The sequence below is a fragment of the Pseudopipra pipra genome, chromosome 3, assembly GCF_036250125.1.
Source record: "Pseudopipra pipra isolate bDixPip1 chromosome 3, bDixPip1.hap1, whole genome shotgun sequence".
In the NCBI taxonomy this organism is placed as follows: domain Eukaryota; kingdom Metazoa; phylum Chordata; class Aves; order Passeriformes; family Pipridae; genus Pseudopipra; species Pseudopipra pipra.
Genome location: NC_087551.1, coordinates 3,193,591 through 3,217,417, shown reverse-complemented (window position 1 = coordinate 3,217,417; position 23,827 = coordinate 3,193,591). Strand labels below are relative to the sequence as shown.

The following is a 23,827-nucleotide window of genomic DNA, read 5'->3' as shown; positions in this document are numbered from 1 at the left end:
CTCTGGCAGGCCGTCCTGCTTTCCTTTCAGTCCTGCACCCTGTTCATCACCGTTCTTCCCATTTATTTGCCTCCTGGCGTGGGAGAGTTCCCTGCAGCTGTGGTTTTGGGTGCAGGGTGCATTTCAGGGGGAGCATGCACAGGTGCTGTGTGGGCTTGGAGGCTCCAGAGCCAAGGGCAAAGCAGAAACACCTCTTGGGTTTCTCTGCTCAGCCTCGCTTTTGGGTTTGGTCGATATGAGACTTAGTTATGACGTTAAATTTGCCACCTTTCCGAATGAGGTGGGGACAGTGGTGGGAGAAGGGACGGGGCGGTGACGCAGCCTCGGCGTGGGAGGCTGATTGCCCCTTGCGACTCTTGGCAAGTTGGAGACCTCCTCGAGCAGCCCGCAGGGACACGCAGCGAGTCCGGCCAAGTTTTGGTCCTGGCGCTTTCTCCTCGTTCCCTGGGGGACCTCAGGGAGAGTCACAAATAATTCAGCTTGGCAGGGTGTTTGTTTAGTTGCAGGGGGAGGTTTCTGTCTCAATTTCAGCACGTGGTGGTGCGTTCATCTGAAAAATGAGAACCTTTTTTGGGCAGGTAATGTATTTGCTGGAAAGTGTGATTGGGTGAGTTTAGGTACAGCTTTGTCCAAAAAAAAAAAAAAAAAAAAAAGAAATTAGAAAACTTTTGGCCACTGAACCAAAATCTAAACATCTTTTATTTTATTTCAGTGCAGTTTTTCCCTCTGAATTTTCTGTTGGGAAATCAAATGGAAAATCTGGTTTATGTCCTACACAAATTAGGAAATGGAGCTCCAATGAAGGGGGTGAAGTTTAAATTATTAATGACTGTGCAACAGCTTGACAGCCTCCATTGAAAAATAGTTATCTGCTCATCTTTATTTAGAGTTTTGTTTAGTGTTGTGGCAAGATGGAGGTTTCATATGGATTTCTGGGCACCTTTTGCCAGTAGATGTTTTACAATAAGTGGATAATGTGTTTTAATCATCCCCACTGACCTCTGGTGCTGTTGCTTTGAAATGTATGTTGTTTGTATGGAAAGCCCTCCTCGTCCATTGTATTTTGGGAGTCTGGGAGTTAGGAGCAGGATTTTATAGAGTGCTGATTGTGCTGCTCTCCACCTTGATGTATGTTGGCCTGGCTTTGTGGAAGGTGGTGGCTGCTGCTCTTTCTAAGAAGCTCTTGGAAACCTGGTTTTTCATTCTGTAACTCTCAAATTTAAATTAGTTGTTGGGGCTGCAGTATGTAAACCCTGTCAAGTTCAAATCTTTTTTTGCATAATTCACACCTCATGTCTGATGGGAGAAAAAGTGTTTCCTTAAATTAACAAAAACCTGTAATTATTTTCTTCCGCATGTTGAAATTGGAGAGAAAGGCGTCTCCTTGAATTTTATTCTTTCCATAGTTTGTTTTTTCTGTTGTTTTCAGAATAATTTAGTCATGTATTTATTAAGAACTGGCAGCATCTGCTAATTTTCAGAGCTCTCACAGTGATGGCAACATAAAAACTTGAGGCCAGAAGTGGGGCCAACACCTTATTTGCAAGCAGTCACATTTATTTTGGTGCTAACGCTGCTCTGCTCGCAGAGGAATATGGTGTTCAGCATAATAAGAGTGAAAATTTGGCCCTAAGCAATCACTTCTGCTGCTGTTGGGGTCAGATTGCGGAGCCTTTACTCATCATGGTAAGTATTTATTAACCTTCAGAGAACAATGGCTGTAATGAGATTACCTGGGTAAGTGCTTATCCCGTCGGGAAGGAAGTTTTCGGAGCCTGGGCCCACTGGTATTTTAAGAGAGATAAGGAGGGCTCTTTGCTCCAGAGGTCACTTTGCTACCTGTGCTGGCAGGGCTGGAGGGCAGCACCACCCCAACTGGCCAGGAGTTCATGCCTTTGGCAGCAGTGGTTCAGCTCTGTGTTGTCTTTCCCGGATTAGCCGTGCCAAGAGGGAGAGAGAGAGAGAAAGAAAGGGAAAAAAAAAGCCTGTGTTTGAGTGACGTGAACAAAGTAATTGACTATCAGTATCAAGAATTACTGCACAACCATGCAGGGGACAAGTCAGAACATACCTTGACAAAACCCTGCAACAAAGAGCTGCTCAAACACACCCTTGAGTCTTGGGAGCTGTAAATTGAGCTTCAATTCCAATGAAATACTTTTAGGCTTTGTGTACGTTTTTATATCTACTCACAGCGCTTCAGTGCCATGCAGGAGCTGACTGAAGTCCCCAAAAAGAAGCAGCAAGCACCAACTGAGCACTGAGATCAGTGGTTCATGTTGGTCCGTGGCAAAGTGGCTTCAGTCTTTGTGAATTACGTGGGATTTCTCTAATTCCCACCTCATTTTCCCATCCGAATCTGTGTACTTCTCAAAAAATTTGGGGAGCTGAGGCAGCTCCTCGGTCATGTTTTAGTCGCTGTTTTTTCTCACGAGGGAGAAACAAAGAGGGGGACGTTGTACCCTGCCGTGTGAGTGCAGCGATCGTTCTGTGAGCGGCTCCACACCCATTTCTTCCTACAGGTTAGAGACACATTTTTGGCACTGGACACGGTAAGCGTTCCAACATGTTTTTAATCTGCGGCTCTCAGGTCTTTAAAGGTCTGGTGTCGTGGCTCTGGTTGCGTGCACATATTTCAAGGTATCTGACTAGTGCAAAATGCGGGTAAAATACCGCGACGTGAATTTAATCTGTTGGTAGGAGTTTGTTCTGTGTTTGTTCTGCCTGTCCTTCGGTGACACTTTCTGTGTCCTCAGCATTTTCCCTGTGACACTAGATGCCTCTTCTGGATTCGTGGGTGTCCCACAAAAGGCTGGTGACAACACCCTGTGATACTTGTTGCATTTATTCCAAAGTGCTGATTGTTCATTTTCTACTCAGTGAGCACCTAAATGATGAAACCTGGTGCCAAATCCGTGGAACTCTTTCTGTTGACTTGAGTTTTTGATCAGACTCGATTTTGATTTAAATTCCTTCCCCATTTGCCCGAAATGCAGACTGTACCTATTGATTTTCCCGCTTCTTCTCCAAATGGCATTGCCACAGCCCAAACCCAACCGGCCTTGTGATTTTTTTCTCTGATGGTTTTTCTTAGAGGCAGAGCTGTAGGAGCAAATGTCTGAGGGGGGGACACCTTCCAGGTCACCGGGTACAGTCTGTGGCCTTCGACATCCAGAGGTGCTGAGGTGGCCACATCTCGCCTCGTTTTGTGCTTTGCTCAAGCACATTGAGATGGGAACAGTGCCTGGGGTGGAGTGGTGGGCGGGGAGGAGGGAAGAGGAGATGGATGATCCCTCTGTTGTTCTGGGAAGATTCAGCGGTTGCCCTTGGTCCTTTCACCTCTGCGGGGCCATGTAAGGGTTACAGCATTTTAGACGTTTCCCAAAGTGTCAGCGTTCGGAGCACCATTAGGAAAAGACTAGATGGATGGCCAAAACGTAGGGGCAAAATAAATTAGGCAGTTCAAGAGCTGCAAACAAGTCATTTGTGGGGGATAACGAAGGCTTGCGGTTGCGAGGCCATCCCTTCTCCAGCCCACTGCAGTGGTGTTTATAAATCAGGGTAACAAAACAGGAGCCCTTATAAGGCCCGTGTGACATTAGAGGTGGATTTAGCTACAGAGTGTAACACTGCATGCTGTGAAATCAGATGGATGCATGGAGATGACAGCAAGGCTGTGCCTTTGGACTGGGGCAGACCTTCCTTAGATATTGTGTTTCCCATTCTGCAGAGAGGGACTGTTCAGCTCCATAGGTTCAAGCCAGGTTTTTTCCCCATTTGTGGCTCTCTCGTTCTGCCTCCTGAGACGTTGCTCTGTCCTCCACTCCCTCAGGGAGAGACCCAGCATGTCCCTTTTGAGCAGTGGTGCCTCCTGTCCCCTGTAACTCCATCTGTAGGGTCTCTGGTCATGCGAGAACCATCCCAGTTATCCCCATCATCCTTTGTGCACACAGAAACCTGACTGGCTGGTGTAGGTGCTCCTAAGTGAGCGGTATTATATTACCCCACATAAATGTCACATTAATGGAGCATTACAACCAAAAGATGCTCGTAGATCACTCTAAACCATTTTAGGCATCTGTTACGCTTCTGTCACCTGCTCCTCACTCATTTGTTTGTGTTTGGGATGGGAAGGACGCTGCCAGGAGAGGACCTGGGGGGAGCTGAGAGTGGGCCAGCATGCTGGAGCAGCATGGTGGAGCAGCCCACCTTTTGTCTGGGAGCTGTGCCAGGGTGAAGCCCAGCTCCACCAGCCCGTGCTGGAAGAGGCGTCGCAATGTGCAGCTTGGCTTGGAAGGGGTGTTGATAGAAAGTGCTGACTTATCTGAGCTGGCTCAACGCCTTCTCAAAGTCCAGTGTAGGCAAGGGGGGAGCCCGAGCGTCGGCGCAGCCGAAAGCCCACGGTGCCTCGGCTGTGACGGCTTTCTAGATCACACCATGTAACACAGCCCAACAAAGGGCTTTTAAATCCTAGTCAAGAAGACAGACAATAGAAGGTCAGAGTTTAAAAGAGAAAGTGTGCCTCAGACTGATGTAATTCCCCTTCTCCCCCCTTTTCTTAGTGTGAATCCTTTGATATTTGAGCAGGGAAATCCTCTTTATCGGGGAAACTCCACCTCCTCTTATCTCATGCTCCCTCGAAAATACTATCTGCTCTCCCGCCTTTCAAGCCTCCCGACTGGGTTTGTGGTGGAAACCTCCCCGTGTGGGCATACAGTCCTCCCATCCCTCTTGCCAGGTGGGCACAGCAAGGCTTGGTGCTCCACACCGGGACTCGCTGTAAGTAAACACCCTCTGGCAAAGGACTCCCATGGGAACCCACGCTCACCTGTCATGATCAGGATCCTGGGAGCATCATGGTCAGGATCCTGGGAGCATCATGGTCAGGATCCCGGGAGTGTAAGGGGTCTGCAGATGAGGCAGCCTCAACCTGTTGTGATGCTGCAATCAAATGAGAAGGCTTAGGAGGTGAATGTTTACCTTTCAACCATGTTTACCTTTCAGCCCAACAAATAAAGGTCTTCCTCACCTTGTACTGCAGAGCAGTCTCTTTCATAAAAAATTAAAAACTACCCATGTTGAGTCAGACCAGAGATCCTTCCAAACCGGTGTCCTCTTTCTGGCCTGAACAGAGTGGGAGTCCTTGGAAGCAGCAAAAGACACCAAGCAGGTAGGGAATTCTCTGTTCCATGCTGTGCTCTCTTGTTTTTCCTCTCTGGCACTGCAGGTTGGATTGGAGCATCCCCAACTCTTCCCTCAAGGTTATGCCCATCCCTTTTGGTTACTTGCATATATTTTACCTGAACTGGGGCTTGGGAGGTTGCATTACATTGCTGATTGCATCAGATAAGTCGTGTTTCTTAACCTCCTTGCAATGGGCTCCAGTAAGACTTGTTAGCAATCTTAATTTGCTCTAACAAACAATTGCAAAGTTGGGGAAAGGAATTATCCCTCTGTGTATGCTCAAAGCCGCTGGGTATCTCTGCAGGGCTGCAACTGCTCTGGAGACCAGAGAGTTTCTGCTCTTCTCCTGCTCCGTGGAAAATCAGATCATGGCTCTGACCCGTGCTGTTGGTAATCACAGAGGACCAGGCTCTTCTTCCACACAAGCAGATTTTCACCTGCTGTAACACCGTGGATGTCAGTAGGTGTATTCTCAGTGTGTGCTCATGTGGGGCACGCAGAGACATGCCCAGCACATTTTTGAGTGTGGAGGACACCAGGCGTTAGGTACCTGTCCAAATGTCCAGCTGGAGTCAGCGACTGCTGAGGTGACACCCAGGGAGTTTTGTTCTTTCCACATCCAGAAGAGCTGGTGAACCACCTGTAGTCACACCTAGGGCAGCCCTTGAGGTGTAAATCACATGGCCAATTTGCACCAGCAGTTGTCCTAACCCTGAAGACACATCCCTGAAGTCATATAAGAACGGCCACTTTATTTTTTTTCTCCTTAAGCCATTCAAAGTGACTTTCCCAGTATGTTTGATTTTAGTGTTCACATTGCTCTTTTCCCCCACATTGGCCCCCAAACACATAGGGCAGGGCCAAGAATTCATGGGACTTCTTAGCAACACCTTACAATCTTCCCACCCTACTTCTATGCTCCTGCACTTCCAACTTCTTATAGTTTGGAAAGGAGCTTGGCTGCAAGAAAACTGTCCATGAAATGGTGCAGAGTGGAAGGAAATGGTGTCATTAGTTGTGCAGTTGCTGTAGATTGTAATTCTTGCAGCCTTCAGTTCCAACCCAGATTAGTGCTCCCTTAGTTTGAAATAACAAAAAGGGAACTGTCAAAATCAGAGCAAAAATGTTGGCATGATGAAACACGTTAACAGGTAGCCATTAGCACTTTATGTCTGCATGAATAGTGTCTGTAAGTGTTTTATTGGTAACAGAGCAGGAGGATGGGCAGAAAATGGTGTTCATTTTCAAACTGGAGTGTTGCTTTAATTGCAGTTTTTAATTGTTGTCTCTTCTTGGTCAGGGTGCACTCTGGGCTGGGGAGGTGCTTTGGGACATGGCTTCAAGTACAAGGCTTTTGCCAGAGAAAGCAGAAGGGAGCAGATAGTCCAGACAGGACCTATATTATTCTTGTTTTGCTCTTATAATGTGTGAGAGAGACCCAACTCTGAAAGAAGAGGGAGGGGATAGCTATGGTGTGGACTGAGACATGACTGTAACATCCTGGAAGGGGCTGGTGTGTCCAGGTGTATGAGATGTAAAGTGACTGCACTGACAGCAGCTCTGGGTTGCACTGCTGCTCCGCTGGTTGATATTTGACTGATCATTGATGGTCATTCCTGAGCAGCAGCGTCCAGCAGTTGGTTGAGGGAATGGCAGACATTTATTTGCAGAATAAAAACAAAAATAAGAAAAAATAGGAAAAAACCAAAGGGGTTTAGGAACCGGCAAATATTTGCTCCAGAAATTAAGGGGAATCCTTTTGGATTTGTTGAGCATTGAGGTCTGTAGAGGAGAGGCCATTGCTGCTCCCCACCAAGCAGCAGCGTGTGCCAGCTCTGGTGGCTGGAAGTGACTCCCACACTGCTTAAGCTGTGTGGTCTTCCTGAGACCTGGCACAGCCCTGGCAGTCCATTTCCACCCTCCTTTACCATCCAGTTGGTGTTTCCACCAGTGCACGGAGCTCTCTGGCATCCTGCTTCCTGCTGCTGAGGAGGTCCTTGGGAAAACAAAGATTAAAAAAAAGATGCCTGCTGTCACCGTCTCCTGTGGGCCCTTCCTGTCGCATCCCTTGAAAAAACACGCCTTGTGAGTGTTTTGTTTGTGTCTCAGCGACTGGCAGCCCTTCTTGTTCGTGGAAATGTCAGACCCTGCCTCGTTACTGACTGCGGGGCTGAGTCTACGTGACTCCCTGCTGGCGAGGAGCTGGCCTGGGGCAAAGCCTTTCTTCCACCCGCCTCTCTCTGCCTGGTTTTTGTGCCCATGTGTTGATGAACACGAGTTGCCTCCTATTGTTTATTTATATAAGTGTTTTTGGGGAGACAGCCCCACGGTGTCTTAGGCTGATTCTCCATGATTGAGCTTAGCAGTTGCTTAACTGCTTTTGCTGTTGATTTTGGGTCTCTTGTGAGGTTTTACACATGGGTGCACATGTGGGCACAGGGAGGGACGTTGGTGCCTGCCGTGTAGCCTGAAAGCCTTGAAAATATCCCTGGGTGCAAAATGTGCCTTTTGTGCATCAGCATTTCATCCTTCCTCCTTTCCTGCCTTTCTTCCCAGAGAAAACAGAACAGTGCTGACAGTCATAGCATGATGCCTCATTCTTTTCTTGCGGGAGCGCTGAATTAATGGCAAAAACGTGGTCTGGACACTCCTCTACAGTCTTCAAAAAAATCTGTTTGTTTGTTTGTTTTTCCCCCTCTGCTCTGGTGTGGTGGTTCCTACCTTTCTACCACATGTTCTTGGCTCGCTGAATTCTTGCAAGACAGTAGCAGGGTTTGCACCTGGACAGCCAAAGGCCACGGGTGGCTCTGTGGGACCCATGCTGCCCTCCCTCCCACACAAGCTAAAACGATATTTTCCTCCCCCTGAACCTTACAAAGTTTTTAACCATAGGCACTTCTGTAGGCTTTAAGTTTTTTGTCTTGAATCCAAACAGCTTTAATCAGCATAAATGCTTGCGGTGGGTATAGGTTGCTGCATTTAATAAAGGGTGAGCTTTTTCCACCCCCCTTTTTCTTTCTTTTCTTCTTTCTTTTCATCCCTTATTTTGCATTCCGCCGCGCGCGACGAGCGTTTAATCCCTGCCCTTCTGTCTGTTGAGATATTATGTTTTTTTAATAGTGCTTGTTTATGACTAAGGTCAAAGACAGTATTTCAGAACAAAAATTAGAGTTAGTTCATAATTGAGTACATATGTATGTTACTGTTTATTTTTATAGTTTGCTAATTTATTTTTAAACAGCTCGGTTGAGCCAACATGTTTATAGGTCTGTTTATCACATGTCTTGCCAGTCGGAGTGCTAAAAGACACATGCTTTTCAATAGCACAGATCCGAAGTGAAATTAGATAATACCGCCAGGTAGCAATTTAATTACATTAATTGAATGTTTAGGTTGAAATGTAGTTTTGCAGAGGCTATAATGGAACACATTTATAAGTGTCTGCATATAAATCTTGGCATTTAAAATGTTATTCAAGCCTGCTGGCGGGGAATTGAAACTCCACTGAGTGTTTTTGAGGGAGAAATTGGGTATTTCACCAGGAGTACAGTGCGTGCAGTCGCTTGGGGTTTTGGGCACTGTCCTGGCTGGTGGTGGGAACCTCTCTGGGTTCCCCTTCCCGTAGTGGGAGCTCTCAGGGAGTTACCTGGTTGGGCGTCTGCTTGGCCTCATCCAGTGCCCTGGGGTAGGAAAAACGGCCCCTGTGAGTCCTGATGGAGAGATAAGGAGAGAGCTGGTGCTTTGCAGGAGGGCAGAGAGTCGTGCAGAGAGTCGTGCGTTGGTCAACGCGGAGAAAATGTTTGTCCGGCTGAAACCAAGTCCTTGCAGTCATGAACTAAGTGATTTCCCAGGCTTGCCAGCTGCTGTACCGGATTGTACCCGCAGGTTCTGGCCGTGGGCTGCCTTCTCTGTCCAGGGAGCTGCAAAACAGCCCTGGATAGGCAGCTTGGAGGAAGCACCGCTGAGGAGCAGAAGCTGTGAATGAACCACGCTCTCCAGCCCGGATGGGGATTTAATCCTCAGCATAAACATGTACAAATAACGTATTGTCAGGAGAGAGAGGGGGAAGATTCCTTCAGTTTGACGGTGCCCAAGAATAGCAGACTTGGTTGGGAGAGGACTGGAGAAACTTCTCTGGCGCTGTTTGGTTTTGCTTACACTGTGTTGGCTTTTGTGTGCACCCATTTCCAAGCAAAATGCCAAAGTTGTGGCATTTCTAGCAGGTGCAGGACTGGGCTTTTTGCAGCTCCCTTTTAGGATCTGGAGAGCTGAGCTAGTCTGGTTTCAAAGGTAAAAAATAATATAAATAAAAAGGAGCAGGAGGTCATAGGTGGGTTTTTATCAGGGCTCAGGGATAGATAAGGGAGAACCAGAGGAGAGTCACAGCTTGTGCAACATTCTTGTGCCACGGTGGGCGATCTCCTTTTGGGTGCCTGCATGCTGGAAAGGGTGGAGGAGGAAGAGAGGGGGGATATGCAACACCTAAACATCCAGACAGTGGGAAGCTCTTGGAATTAAGCTGGTGGCAGAGCAGGCCCCTGGCATTTCTCAGGCTTTTGTATTGCAGACAAGCCAGGAGAAATGCTTTGGGCTGAGCACTGGGATCTTTCCATCTGTTTTGTGCATACACTTGTGTGGGGGGACTTGAAGCCTCTCCCTGGTGCTTACCTGGGTTGGGATGGTTAACCGAGGTGTGGGGTTTTTTTCCCCCAAATCCCACCTTTTCTGAGTTGGTGATCACTCCACTCATCCCTAGACAGGGCATGGCTGAGGCAGGGGTCTGGTGACAGCAGAAATAAATGTGCAGATCACCCTGTCTTAACACCCCAAGGCTTTAGCAGATGGCTGAGGAGTAGTTGTGTTCTTCTACCCAGTCTTACTCATTGCTTTCTGCAGCATATAGATTTTCTGCTCAGCTTTTGTTTGGACCCAGGTTTTGTCTTGCGGCCTTTTGTACACCTGGGATTAGGTCCCAGGTGCTGTCTTTGGGAGCTCTGCCCTGGGATCTGGCGCTGCTCTGGGCTCCTGTGCCTGCAGCGGGGCTCGGGGAACGTCTGGCACACTCCAGGGTGAAGCATTCCGCTTGGTTTCCCTTGCAAAGCACCTGATAAAAATGCACAAAAACTCCTCGCTGCACTGAACCCAAACATGGCAAATGGGGCCAACCGGGGCATCTCCTCCTGATGAAGGTGCTGATGTCGGTAACAGCCAGTGGTGCTTCTGTGCTAATGCAAAACACCTGCACAGATGAAAGGAAGGCATTTTTCTGGTTGTGGAGACTAGAGGAAGTTTCCTGATCCAGACAGGAGATTCAATGCCTGTGCAAGAGGTTTTTGTGAGTGTGGCTTCGCCAGTGGCTGGAATCGAGGTGGGATGTGAGTGCAGACAGAGCCTGGAGAAGCAGAAGGGGATGATGCGGTCCATGCTTGCAGAACCAGAGGAATTAGTAGCTAAAGGTGTGTGCAAGGAGTCCGTAGGAGCGTTGGCACAGTTCCTGGTGACAGGCCTTGCTGTTTGGGCAGTGGGTGCCTACTTCTTCCCCAACCTCTGACCTCCTTACCTATACTGTGCCTCTTGTCTTGAAGGGCTGACATGTGCTTCCAGCCCATGCCAAAAGGACAAGTAGTGTTGAAACGTGGCTTCTCAGGTCAAGGTGCTTTCAGTGAATCTGGTGTTGGGGCAGTCGTGGCTGGTGTTTTCAGAAAGTCAAGACTTTCCAGAAAGCCTTCTTTGGTATTGCAGAACCCAAGAGCTTCAGTTTCTTCCCCATCTTTCAGGTCAAAGGTGGGGTTTCCCCTGTGTCCTGATGGACCTCTGTGGTGGGACTTGGCCTCACGGACCAGCTTCTGCTGAAGTGCAGAGTGATCGCTGGATGTGCTTTGAAGCACATCCTAAAATATTTAACTGTGTTAATGGCATTTGCTTTCTTTTCCCCTTACTTTCCCCATTGATCTGTAAAGGCTCAGTTCTTTGAGGGCCTGATTTGCATGTGAACATGGGGTGGCTGTTTGTCCCCTCCCATGGTAACCTGTGACTGCTTTAAAAACCTCTTATCAGTGGGGTTTTCCCGTGCCCTCTATTTTTAGCTGAAATTAAGTGACTGATTTATATTTTTTCATCTTACAAAAGCTCACATCTGGCTGGAGACCAACAGGAGAACTTGTGCTGAAAGGAAAAATGTAGTTCAAAATCAGAGGGTTTCAAGAGAAGTCATAACGTAAAACTGAAGTTACAGTGGCCTCCACCAGGTGATTTCCATAATGCCGAGTGCTTACTGCTCAGTTCAAGGTTTCCAAATGCTTGGGAGTGATTCCAGCTTGTTTGAGCTTGGGAACAAAACCTCTCTGAGATGCCTCAGCCAGGGTGGAAGGGATCCAGGGAGCGTCGGGAAGCGGCGCAGCACCATCCCCATGCTGAAGGCTTGTTTTAATGACTAAAGCTAACAGAGCATCCCATGGTGTTTTAGGAGGAGTATTTGCAGGCTGAGTTCAAAATGCTTATTTGGAAATAACCAGTCACTGCCCAAAAGCTGCCTTGCTTACTTAGTTTTAGGAAGGAGACCGAGAGGTAGGACTGCTGTATTAAGGATGCTGAAGTGGTACCTGCTTTAGGATCAGATTGCAGTCTTTTGGGGTTGGAAGGCATCTTCTTCACCCCTGATTCTGCTGGCATCCTTGTGAACAAAACCATCACTGTTGACAAAGTTGGTGTGATAAAGAACAGCTGCATACACCCTTTTTGAGGTTCTCAGAGGTTTGTGCAGCCTAAGCCATGAGAATTGAGCATGGGAGTAAATAAACAAGTTGTGCTGATTGTCTTCTGCTGTTTGTTACATTTGCAGTGGGATCTGTGTTTGTGAAGATCTTTTTTTTCCTGAGTCTTTGAGGGTAGGCCACTTAAATGACTCACGGAGCTGTATTTTCTTTACAGTAATGAGGCATCATGACATACCAGTCGTGGGAAATCTGATAGACTTGGGAGACCCTAGGAGGGTAGAAAATTACTTAATTTACTTTGTGTGCAATAGTCTTAATTTTCAACTATTTGAACAGCTGATTGCTGGGGCAATCATCAGATCTTCGGAGTTAAGATGTTTCCTGCTGGAACGGAGCATTAGCTAAATCAATGATGGCTGGGGATGGCAAAACGGAGCGATTGCTCATGTCCATTTGAGGGTAAAGAGAAGAAATTAAATCCCCAAACCTGAGCTCTAGTGCCTTTTATTTTGTGGGAAGGGTGAGGCAGGTGAAGCTCACCTGGTCTGGTGGTTAGTTACCCATGTGGGGAGCCGGGGCTGCGTGGCTTTGGCGGCGGCTCTGGTTGGCTCCGGAGGTGGCTGCAGCAGGAAGGAGCTGGGTCTGGTTTCCTTTTGAGAGAGGGTGAGCAGCCTCTGCTCAGTGATTCCCCTGCTATTTGCTCATTGTGAGTAAGAGCGATAAAATCTAGTGGTGGAATTACATTACGTCTTGGGTGCTTTCTTTCCAAATTACTAATAATCCTGCGTGTCTTTGACCCATTTCACGGGAGATGGAGGGCTGGATTCTGCTGCCTGTTTTTCGTGAGCAGCTGGCTGAAGCAAATAGACCTTGAGTAAAGGGATTAGAAACCAGCCCTTCATTAGGGTTAGGTGTTGCAGTCCTTTCTTGAACAAGCTTTCCCTGAGAAGCCTTGCATAGGTACCTGCTCATAAAGCAACCTGGTGGTTTAGCTCACAGGGGTGGAAACAGAAGCAGCGGATGTGCAGAGAGAGGCACCCAGGGTGATGGGACCCACTTTATTCATCAAGATCAAGCTTGTACTGGAGCAAAAAGGAGAGAGGACATTTCATTATGAAAACTGCTGGGAAAAAAGTATTTGTAATTGTTCAGAAAGGCAAATGGGCATGAATGTTAAGAGGCCTTCTCCTGTCTTTGTATGCCAGCAGACAATGAAAAATTCAGTGTGAAAGTGCTTTCTTATTAAAAAAAAAAAAACAAACTGGACTATAAAATGCAATACTAATTTCTGAAGGCTGAGAGCTGCATGAGTGAGAATATTTAATTACAGTGGCAAAGTACAAACATTTCCTAGCGAGCATTCATTGTGTTAATAATAATTAATTAATTCCTTGGCTAAAACATACATCCTGCTCGCGTTCTTTCTAAGTGGGCTGGGAATCCGATCCCGCTTTTTATTTTATTTTGCTGACAACCTCCCAGCAAGCAGGGAGGGTGGAGACTGGAGACTATTTATATAAACAGAGGCTTTATGTTTCGCTGTGTGGATGGTTACGCTGGGGTTGCACGGTTTTGGTTTAGCGGAGCTCTGCAGACTGGAGGCGAGGACTTGGGAGCCGATCAGCTGATTCAGGGGGACCGAGCGTCTGAGTGCTACAGCGATAAGTGTCTGTACAAATATTTATACAATCCCGATAGTCTTTTTTGAATTGCATTATTACTACACAAAAAGCTGTCAGATTTCCAGGCTTTCCAGGGCTGTACTTCTTGCAGCTCGCATGCGTTTTTGCCAGCGGATGCGAGGGAGCTGCGCTCCCGCTCAGAGCCGGCTGGACCCGCGCCATCACCCGGCCGGGAGCGGGGAAGGTGCTGAGCCCCTGCAGCACCCAGCCCCAGCTGATAAGCCCCGTGAGAGCCTGGCTCTATTAGTTCAGGCTTAGCGCTGAATTTATGCAATTATGTGGCACGAGGCTGACTCAGAGCAGCCAGGGAGTGAGACTGTGGGCTGAAGAAGCTCAGGGCCACCTGCGAAGGGTGATGGAGAGGTAACCCCCCTGCATGTGAGAGCCGTGTTCTAATGCCAGACTGCAAACTCCCACCTCGTCCTGGAATGCTGTTCCTCCCTGTGTTGCTCACAGAGGGTCTGGCCTCAGGTCTGCAGCTGATGGTGGGAGGCTTCCTATCGACTGAACGTCACATTGAAAATGACAGTTGTCACCCCAAAAGAGAGATTAAGAAGCTGTGGTGGCTTATGTGCAGGAGGGGTGCATAGCCAGATGTAGAAGGAATTGGACTAGGTGTAGAGGAGAACTCATCTTGTGCCTTTTCTGCTGGAAGTTAGTCCAAATATCCATGTAAGCAGGTAGCCAGGCATTACTGGTGTGTATGGTTTGATGGTGGTTTTCACTGGTTCTGTGTTTTTAATTAAAGCTTTCTCGAAGCCATGGGATTACAGGATCCTACTGGCACTCTGGGATAAAACTTGAAACTGTGACTTCAGTCCCACTTCAGATCGGATATACACAGGCAAGGTTCACACTGCCTGCTGCCATGAGGCCAAAGGGATTATTCCAGATCTGCAAAACCAACAAGAGTTTGAGTCAGTGGTTGGGAAGGCTGGAGGCTTCACCAAAGTGATTTGAGTAAATCGAGCACTGTCAGTGGAAAGAAGTGGCTGTCCCAGAGCAGGATTGGAATTCATCAGTAGCTGATCCAGCCCTGGCAGAGAAAGCCCTGTGTTTTCACATGCTGATAGTGGTTGCCTGTTCTGTTCCACTTATTTGTAAGATTAGGAGCTTGGAAAATATTTGCAAGGTTGTGAAACTGAAGTCCGGGGTTGCTGCAGAGTTCTTGGTGTCCTTCAGTGTCACGGCTCAGGATAGCTTTGGTTTTTAGGGATGAGCATGTGTCTTCCAACAGCTCTCTAAGTGTATCTCCAGAGGTTTCAAAGGAGTGGGCTCTTTACTTCCAGTGCAGCATTTGTTTGTTTTTAGGGCATGTTTTTCCCCAAGGGAAGAAGAGTAGCAATCCCGTGATCAAAGAAACAAAGCACATTGCTGGGGAATTTCTGCCTAACAGTATTTGAGGACAAAAAAAGGTAGTATACACTTCATAAATGAGTCACGTGTGCCTCAGCACTGGCCTTCTGGAGCAGTGTCCAAGCTGTCAGGTTTAGCAGCCAGAGCTTTGGCAGCCTTTTATGTTTAGCAGAGAGCAGTGTGTCTTCTGGGACAACCCTTCACGTGGGACCCGTTGCCGTACAGTGGGATCAGAGCCACGAGGCTGCTTCATGCACATCCCCTCTGCTGCTGCAAACACGCTGGCTTGGACATGCAAGGAGAGGATCGAGTGAGTCAGTGAGGGAAAAATCGCCTCCTGATGCTTGTGTTGAGGAACAAAGCCAGGTTTTCCAAGATGACTGGTTAATTCTCTGGGACCACTGTGTGGGCCCTGCTCCTGCAGCACCCAGTGCCACATAACCCCTGCTCTCCCAACCATCCAGTATCGCTGGACAGACCGTGCACGGTGCAGCAATGTGGTTAGCCAGATAACAAGGGCATTGACCCTGTTTTTTCTGTCTGTGTTCTGACAGGAATAGCCCCATTCCTGAAATTTCACCTGCACACCTTGTGTCTGAATCATCTCGTTTGTCTGTGAGATGCGGGTTGTTGCTGAACCCGGCTGCAGTGGGTGGCATGGGGTAGATCCCCTCCCTCTGTGCTGTTGTGGGGCAGTGCTGCGCTCAGAGAGCCTTTACTGGGACAAGAACGATTAGGGATGGTTTTCTGGAAGTAGTGGGCTTGTCCTTAAAAGTGCCTAAATGGGCTCAGGAGAGCTGCACGTTTCCCTGGCAGCCTGTCCTTTAGCTTCCAGCGGAGATGTGCTCTGCCACTGCAGCATCCCAGCTTTGGAGGAGGCAGATGGAAACAGTAAGTGCTCAGGGCAAGTTTAAGGCGGCATTATTAATGTCATGAACCCAGAAAGAAGTCTGTGTGTAGGGTATTGCTCTGTGGACCAGAAACATTTTGTTTGGTGTCTCTCAGACAGCACAGCTGGAGTGGGCAGGTTTTGAAGGGGTCACCCTTGCTGTTCCTCTAGTGCCAGTAGCTCTGTCCCTCTCAGGACGGACATAGTGGCATGGGACATCCTCACCTTGAGTTCCAGAAGTGGTGACTGTAGCAACACACTGTTTTGGAGGACTTTTTAAAAGCTCAGCTTTGGAGAAGATGGGAAAGTAAGAGCAGAACTGCTTGAAACAGCTTAAAAATGTGGGATGTACAGTAGGTGCATGCACTGCAGCTGTTTGTGACCTGATCTGATCCTGATCACCCACATGTCCTGTTGCAATAGGCAGGAGCTGCAGGTGCTGCTGGAGCTGCAGCAAGGGGATGGTCCAACCCCTCAGCTCCCATTTTAGTGTCATCTGAGGCTGCAGAAGCTCAGCAGTGGCGGGATCTGTGTAGAGCTGGAAGCTCAAAGAGCAGCCAAACTGGCAGATAGACAGTGTCCAGAGTGTGGAACATCCTACTCTAAAAACAAGGGACTGGCAGTTTGCTGCAGGAGTGGGGCTGTAGCCTTGGCACTCTGTAAACAGTACCAAAATCAACACCTCAGTTCTGTGGCTGGTCCCTGCAGACTCCTATCCCACAGATACCATGTTACAGCACCTGCATCAGCACTTCTGCGGGGCAGAAATAAAAGCTGTGTGCATCTGCTTGCAAAGATACATGTGCTTTCTGAACATTGTGAGCGGCTTCGGCACCAAAATGGTAAAGATGCTTTAGAAAATTGCCTTTAATCATGGAAAAGCTTTTCTTCTACTTAGATGGTGACCAGAGCACAGGTGCAAGGGAAGGGCCTAGAGCTGCTTTGGCTGGTTTCTCCATCCCTACCTGGTGCAGGGGTTGATGAGGTGCACTCAGGTGACAACTGCTCTGGGGTGCGCCCACTCGAGGGCTGAGTATTATAACTTTGCGAGGAGTTTTAATGTATCTGCCTTGACTACAAGTGTCTTCTGGCAGTAACCCGTGCCCGACTGGACAGACAGACAGGTGGTAGGATCCTGCCCCCACGGGGAGCCTGCAGCAAACCCCTCCGGCCGCAAACCCAGCTGGTGCCCAGCGCGTTGCCTAAAGGGGCAGATGTTGTCGTTGCTCAATGCGACGGAGACCCGAACGTCTGTTTATTAACGGATAAGACGGTCGGGCCGGCGCGCGCGGCACACGGGCCCGGCCTGTGCAACTCCTGTGGTTTCCAACCGTACTTATCGAGGGAGGGGGCTGCCTGCCCGGGGAGGGTGTTTCCCCTAATCACCAGCTTCACATGCCCATGGCAGGCAGATGTGCGGGGGGCAAAAAGGCTCGGCCTTCTCCTAACAGCCGCTTTGCCGGGCTCAGGGGAAGGAGCCACCTGAGGCGAGGCTGGGGAGCTTGGAAGAAACGTGTTGCTTAGGACAAGTAAATATTCCCCGAGAAAGGGTAACACAGGGGGGACTTCACAGACGTGCCCGTGGGCATTGTTTCCACCATGAAATGGGGAAGGAGTTGACTCCTTGCAGTATTTCCCAGCCACAAGTTTAGCCCCAGAAACCCTTCTCCAAGTCCCTCAGAGGCTTCTACTATTGTCTGCCCTGTGTCCCCAAGACGCCGTGGGCAGTGCGTGAGATGGTCACGGGCTCAATTTAACGGCATCTCTCCCACTTATCAGACTATATAATAAACATGGCTTTTAGGGGGGACTTTTTGGGGAGGGGTGCGAGGCAGGCGGTGAATGGAGAGGCCAGACACCATTGTCTGGCAAGAATGTGAGTCCCTGGGGGTGAGCGCGCCTGGGCTCGCCTTCCAAATTGTGCCAGCATCAATCCCCCCTCCTTTGCGGGATTTCCTTCTCCAGCCGGGGTTTTGTTTCGGAACAAGCGTTGGTCAAACAAGCTTTTGTTTGCGGTCAGTTGCTTGGCACACATACACCACTTCTGGTGGGGGACAATGAGGAAGCTGTTTCGGGGGCAGCTGCGGTGGGACTGAAAGGGAATACTGATGGAAAAAGGGCGCGGGGAGGAAATGGCTGGGTGGATATTAATTGGGAGGATCTTATGAAGTCCGGGTGCTGCAGCAAGGTTGGGAGAGTGGCGGGGAGTCCTTCGATCCCGCTGCCTCGTCCTGCTCACCACCTCATGCTGGTTTGTGTTACTTCCCCCCCTCCCCGGGATACCCCGCCTCAGAGCAGAAAGTTGTACAAAATATTTGCGACTACGCGTCTAAAAAGCTTTTCTTTCAGGAAGAAGTAAACTTATTTACAGCAATAACAGAGTTTAAAAGGAATTGTATAAGTGAGACTGACTTCTTTGTCAGCAAAAATTGCAGCAAAACTGTTCATAGATGACATTACCTAAATGACATTACGTACGTATGTCCTTTCTTTCACATTTCCTGTAATCCTGTTACAGCATTGTCCCATTACCTCAAGCACTGTCATCTTTAAATGCTGTCAGATCTTAACTGGATGGCCAAGGACATCAGCAAAGGATCGAGGTGAAGCTGATGGCAATTTCAGACCTGCTGTATATGTGGCCATCTCCCAGCCTACCCCTGGACACGGGGCGTTTTCTGATAACACCTTCAGGTAAAGTGATGACTCAAGGACTTGTGCATCTTTTATAGAGCTGCTGCCCGCCACCACAGTGTCCAGCACGCTTTCCTGGGAAGTGCAGGGTGTCAGGCACAGTCAGGGTGTTGAAGGTGGCAGGTACAAGGCAGGTGCTGAGGACCCAGAGGTAAGCAGATGGAAAATGCCCTATGGGACCACAGGCAACTCTTCCCCCATAAAGCCTTGCAGACATTAACAGCCACTTGCGAAGCACACCGAGCTCCTCAGACTGAAGGTGCAGTTAAGTGCAACATCTTGGTGTTAATAGTTTTCAGCCTTATTGTCTCTTATTGTGTTATTACTAAAAAATGACGTGAGGCCAATTTCTTCTACTCCAACCATGAATGGGCTGCTGTGGTTTCTCAAAAGTGCTGCGAGATGTGGCAGCAAATGGGGTGGATTGCGACTTCTGCCGTTCTCCTTCTGGAATACTCCATGCTTTTAAGCCCCAGGAGTGGGAAGTGTTGGTGTCCAGGCTGTTTAAACTGGCAGCCCCTCTCATCAGGTTGTAATGGAGATGATGATAGTTGCCAGCTCTGGGGGCAGGAACTGTCGTTTCGTTATCTCTGGGTGCAGCGCCGCGCTCTGAGGGGCTCTGGTCCCCCGTGGTGGCCACTGGGCCTGGGCTGCAGTGCAAACAACAGCAGCCCTGAACCTGAAGCACTCGCTGCAGACAAAAGCCTGTGCTCAGGCACACAGAGATGTATCTGCTTGCCCATCTTTGGCCCCGCTGGGCCTGTTTTCTCACAGAGCAGAGCTGCTCTGCGCATCAGCAGCAAGGGGAGTGATGCCAGCAGGGACCAGCATGTGGCTCCCAGATGAGTTGTCCTGGCTGTGTGGATGTAGAGGTGCTGCAGGCAGGTCACAGTGTTCCCCCCGTCCTGTGCACTGGGATGCACAGCAGCATGTGTGGGCTGAGGGGTGATGGTGGTCCCAGCCCCCTTATCCTATGCGTTGTCAAAGAGATGAAGAGCCAGAACAGGAAGACTCATGGATGGAGAGCAGGAGAGCAACTGTTCTGTTCTGTTCATTTGGCCCAATGCAAGGGTTAGACAGCAGCAAGGCTCAGTCTAGTCCCAAAGATGCTGAAGAGCTGGGCCTGGATGCACAAATTTTCCTGCTGAAAAATAACAGCAGAACAGCCCCTGGGGTAAGGGGGCATTTGTCCCTAACCCTGTCATGATATGACCATGTGGACTACGCAGAAGATTATTTGCTTGATCAGGTGAGGTTAGGGTTTTTTTAATGGCTGTTACTGGTATCTAAGTGCTGGCAGTTATAACATTTAACTGCATTTTCCTGTAAGAAAATACTTATCTTGCTAAAAAATGGGTTTCTCTATGATGTTTTGTATGCTTAAAAATTCTCATTTTCATTTAGTTCTCTGCCATCAGTGCTATCTTAATGCTTCCTCCGAGGCCAGTCCTTGGGTCTTATCCTCTGCCAGTCTGAGGCTGTGAGCAGGCAAAAATGTCCTTGCCAGGTCTGCCCACATGAGTGCCATCCTCACCTAATCCCTTCTCCTGCAGGATGTGCTGGAGCCATCTCATCTCCCCTTGCCTCCCACAGCCCCCAGCAGAGCTCTCCCTGGAAAGGTCTCAATCCAGTGCTCCTAAACTGGCCACGGTTTGTGCATCTCTGCCCCATCTGGCTACTAAATTGATGCTTTTTTTGGATGCTGGAGTAGAATTTTTCTCTCCTTTCCAAATCTCTTAATAACTGAGGATTTGGGTGTAAAAGCACTAACTGCACTCTGTTCACTGGGGTTTTTTTTTTTCAGTCATAGCTTGGCTTTTTCTCCCCTATAGGCACAGGAACCATTTATAGCCGAGGTGGGCCGAGTTTGCAACTTATTAATCTCTGCCTTGCATGTGGGTTGAAAAGAGACACCATGCCTTTATCAAAAGCCAGGCTAGCACAAAAGCCTATGCAAAATCATCATCAAATCCTATTAGAGGTGGAAAATATCTCTCAGATCATCTCATTCATTTCCCTGCCAATGCTAGACTATTCCTGAGAGTTAATTTTCTAGCGTCTGCCGCCAACTCCCTGTGTGACTGCAGGTCTGTCATCTCGCCTTTGGGTTGTCACTATAACTTCCACGCATTTCCTTGCATTTCCAAACAAGCCTTGTTTTGTTCAGTGGTTGCCTGTGTTGCTATTTGCCCTGCATTAGGTGTTATCAGTGTTTTTTACGTGGAGAGCAACACCAGAGCCTGCTGGTGGCTGGGGAAGGCATCCCCATGGGATGGGGGTGCTGGATGCTCAGGGAAGCTTGGGGAATGCCGTTCCCTGGGCAGGTGCTCCATCCTCTGCAGCCACCACTACCTGCCGTGGGCCTTGGGGAAATGAACATCTCCAAGGGAGGTTTCTCTCCTGCAGTTGTGGATGTGGGTTCAGCGTGAGCAGGTCATCCCCCATGAAGCAATTCTCTTCTCCCAACCTCTGCTGGCGCCGCCTTCAATAAACTCCCGCCCTGAAGTTCTGGGCTGGCCGTGAGATCCACTCAGCAGGGAGGAAAAATAGTAATAATTCCACGCTGGAGCTATTTATAGCATTAAGCAAACACAGATTTCATTTCAGAGAAGGAAACGGCGTCTAGGAGTGGAGTAACCTTCCTTGGAACTTCCCTCCGGCGCTGGCGGCGCTGATTGAATTCCCCGGCGTGGCGAGGGTCTGGGCAGCCCTGCCAGCCCCGGGAAGGTCAGTCCGGCAACTGTCACCCGGAAAGCATCAAAAAGCACGGGCTGTCGATAGCGACCTGCATTTGCAGGAAAATCTGAGGGCTTTCTAATTAGCTGAGGATCTCTAAATTAGAGCGAAGCCACTCGACAAGCCCCCCTCGCACGCCTTAAGTGTCAGGGCTCAGCTGATCGCCGCATCTAACAAGCGCCTGATTTTTAGCAGGAGCTCCGGAGACTCAATCAGCGCCTAATGGCTCCGTTTCAAAACGTTCCAGTGCATTTTTCATCTCTTACCCTGGAATTTATGCTCTTTGTTCCCCTGCTCAAATATTCCGGCGCTTTTCCTTAATTTCAGCCTTCTGCCTTGCGACAGCTCCTCTGCCCTAACTAGGCAGCTCATCGCTTGCCTCTCCCCGCCTGTGAGTCTCTGCCGTGGCCGCTCGCTCCGCTTTCTAATCAGTAGGTTTCAGAAATTCCCCCTTCCTCTCCCCCTGATGTATAGGTAGTGCTGTGGGGTCTGGAGTTTCATAATGAGCAGGAAACCCATCTTTAAGCAGACCCCTATTTAATAAGAGCTGCAAAGTGGTTTGATTTCAGCTTTAAAACCCCTCCCTTTAAGGCAGCAAATGCAGTTTGCAAATGCACCTGATCTTGACCTCCCTCCCACTGCTGTTCTGCAGCACCACATATTTGGGTGCTGGTGCTCCTGATTTACACCATGGGCAGTGAGATCCAACCCTCATTTCAGCTGCATTCACAGCAGAGTTAGATTATGCACATTTAAACTGAGGGCTTCAAGCCGCTGGAAAACGAAGGGGGGATCTTTTCTGACACGTAACTCCTGCCGCCGGTAATGAGACCCATGGATACATCCTGGGAAAGGAGTGATTTGGAACAGATAAATTCCATTCAGGAAGGCAGAGAGTTAATCAGCAACTCTTAAGACTTCTCGGCGTGTGTTTATGTTCCAACGGCTTATCCATATCTTGGCAATTATTCACGTGAAATAGAATATAAATCCCACAGCCTAATTTTTCTTTGAAAAATTTCCCAAGGTAATCAAATCCCGAAGTGCATCTTCTATTCCGGTGGTTTTATCAGTAAATCAAATTTTTATCATTTATCAGCAAAAGTTAGATTTAAGCATCCTCACTGTAATGTTTGAAAGATGAACATTTGTTTCAGCGGGTACTGTGCCAATCAATAATCTTCCAGCTTGACTCAGCTATCAATTATTGCCGCAATTATTTGTCTAGTTGGATATTTAAAATGTCATCAGAAAGAGATGATTACATATTCCAGAAAGCAAGGCACTGTATAATCAGATGAACTGAATTCAGTTAAATGTAGTGTGGTACTAACCTGTCCTTCAAAGCTGAATTCTGCAGCCACGACTGAAACAACAGCTTTCTGCATTATTGTAAGGAAACGGATCTTAACCTTGGAACAGTGCGTGTTATTGGGGTCGGGTAATACTCGGCGAGAGGAGACCTTGCAAGCCTGGAAATTGAATCAGCCTTTCTGACATAAAAGAGGGAGGTGGGGGTTTTTTTTTGGGGGGGGGGAGAGGGCTGGTTTTGTTGGATTTCATCTGCAAATCTATAAATAAGAAAATCCGCTCTTTATCTGCCTTTCTGGGAATTTCAGCTCCTCAGCTCGAAGCGCCAAGTTTTCTGTGCCCTTTTTGCATTCCTGGACTTGATGTATGTGTGGTAAATACTCTCTGTGCCCCGAGAACGCAATAAAGCTGTAGCAATTCTTGCAAGTCTTCCATCCTCCAAACTCCAGATATTCGGAGTATTATATCATTTTCAACTTCAAGGATATCTCAGCAGTGGAGAGGATACAGAATAAACTGGAGGAGACTGGACAACTTTACGACACCTTTTGGTCCTACTTGCAAAGCAGAGAGGGGGAAAATACATATATTTTATCAATTCTACTAATACTTGCTTGTGCAAGTTATGAAACTAAGTGTTGTAGGATCTGGTTCAGCACTTGCTGTGCTTGCAGCTCCGTGGTGACATTGAACTTGCTCGGGGACAGAATAAACCTTTGCCTTCTTGGCAGATGATTTGCAGGGGGAGGTGTCGTTTGGGGGAACCTGCAGTTCCCCTGACCCACTTTGTCAGGATGGTTTGCTGCTGGCTAAATATCATTAATTTGAAAGCGAGAGGAAAGTGACCCAAAGGGGAAGGCTGGGAAAGAGGAGAGTCTGAAGAGGATCCATTTTGGGAAGGAGATGGTGGAATAAGGCTCCCAAGGAGAGCCCCTCAGCCACATCAGGGGATTTTTTGGCTCCACCAAGGTGTGGGGGGGAGCAGGGGTGCTCTGGGGGGGAGAAGGGGACTTTGGTGGTGCCTGGCTGATGAGGAGGGCTGGGGAGGGCTGGTGGCGACCACCACATCTCTGCAAGGTGATGGTTTAAATGCACTTGCTTTGCAGAGCTGAGCACGTCAAATAGAGACTGTAAGATGTGGAAAATCTGCAAAAACAAAGCAAATCTGTAAGGTGCTGAGGAGACTTGATGGCTGGTGAGCAGCAGTGGGAAGGTGCCAGCCCCCCTTTCTCCCTGGGATGGGGCTCAGCCGTTCCAAA

General features: G+C 48.6%; 1 protein-coding gene and 1 long non-coding RNA gene across 9 annotated transcripts in view; one reads left to right on the top strand and one right to left on the bottom strand.

Moving 5' to 3' along the window:
• Positions 1-23,827, top strand: part of BCL11A (BCL11 transcription factor A) — a 72,923-nt gene that overhangs the window by 29,359 nt on the left and 19,737 nt on the right. The gene's annotated exons all lie outside the window — the stretch shown is intronic.
• On the bottom strand, positions 682-17,130 carry LOC135410735 (uncharacterized). The gene is made up of 2 exons (XR_010428846.1): positions 4,829-17,130; positions 682-4,470 (listed from the first exon to the last, which is right to left on the bottom strand). It is a non-coding gene; the product is annotated as an uncharacterized LOC135410735 (long non-coding RNA).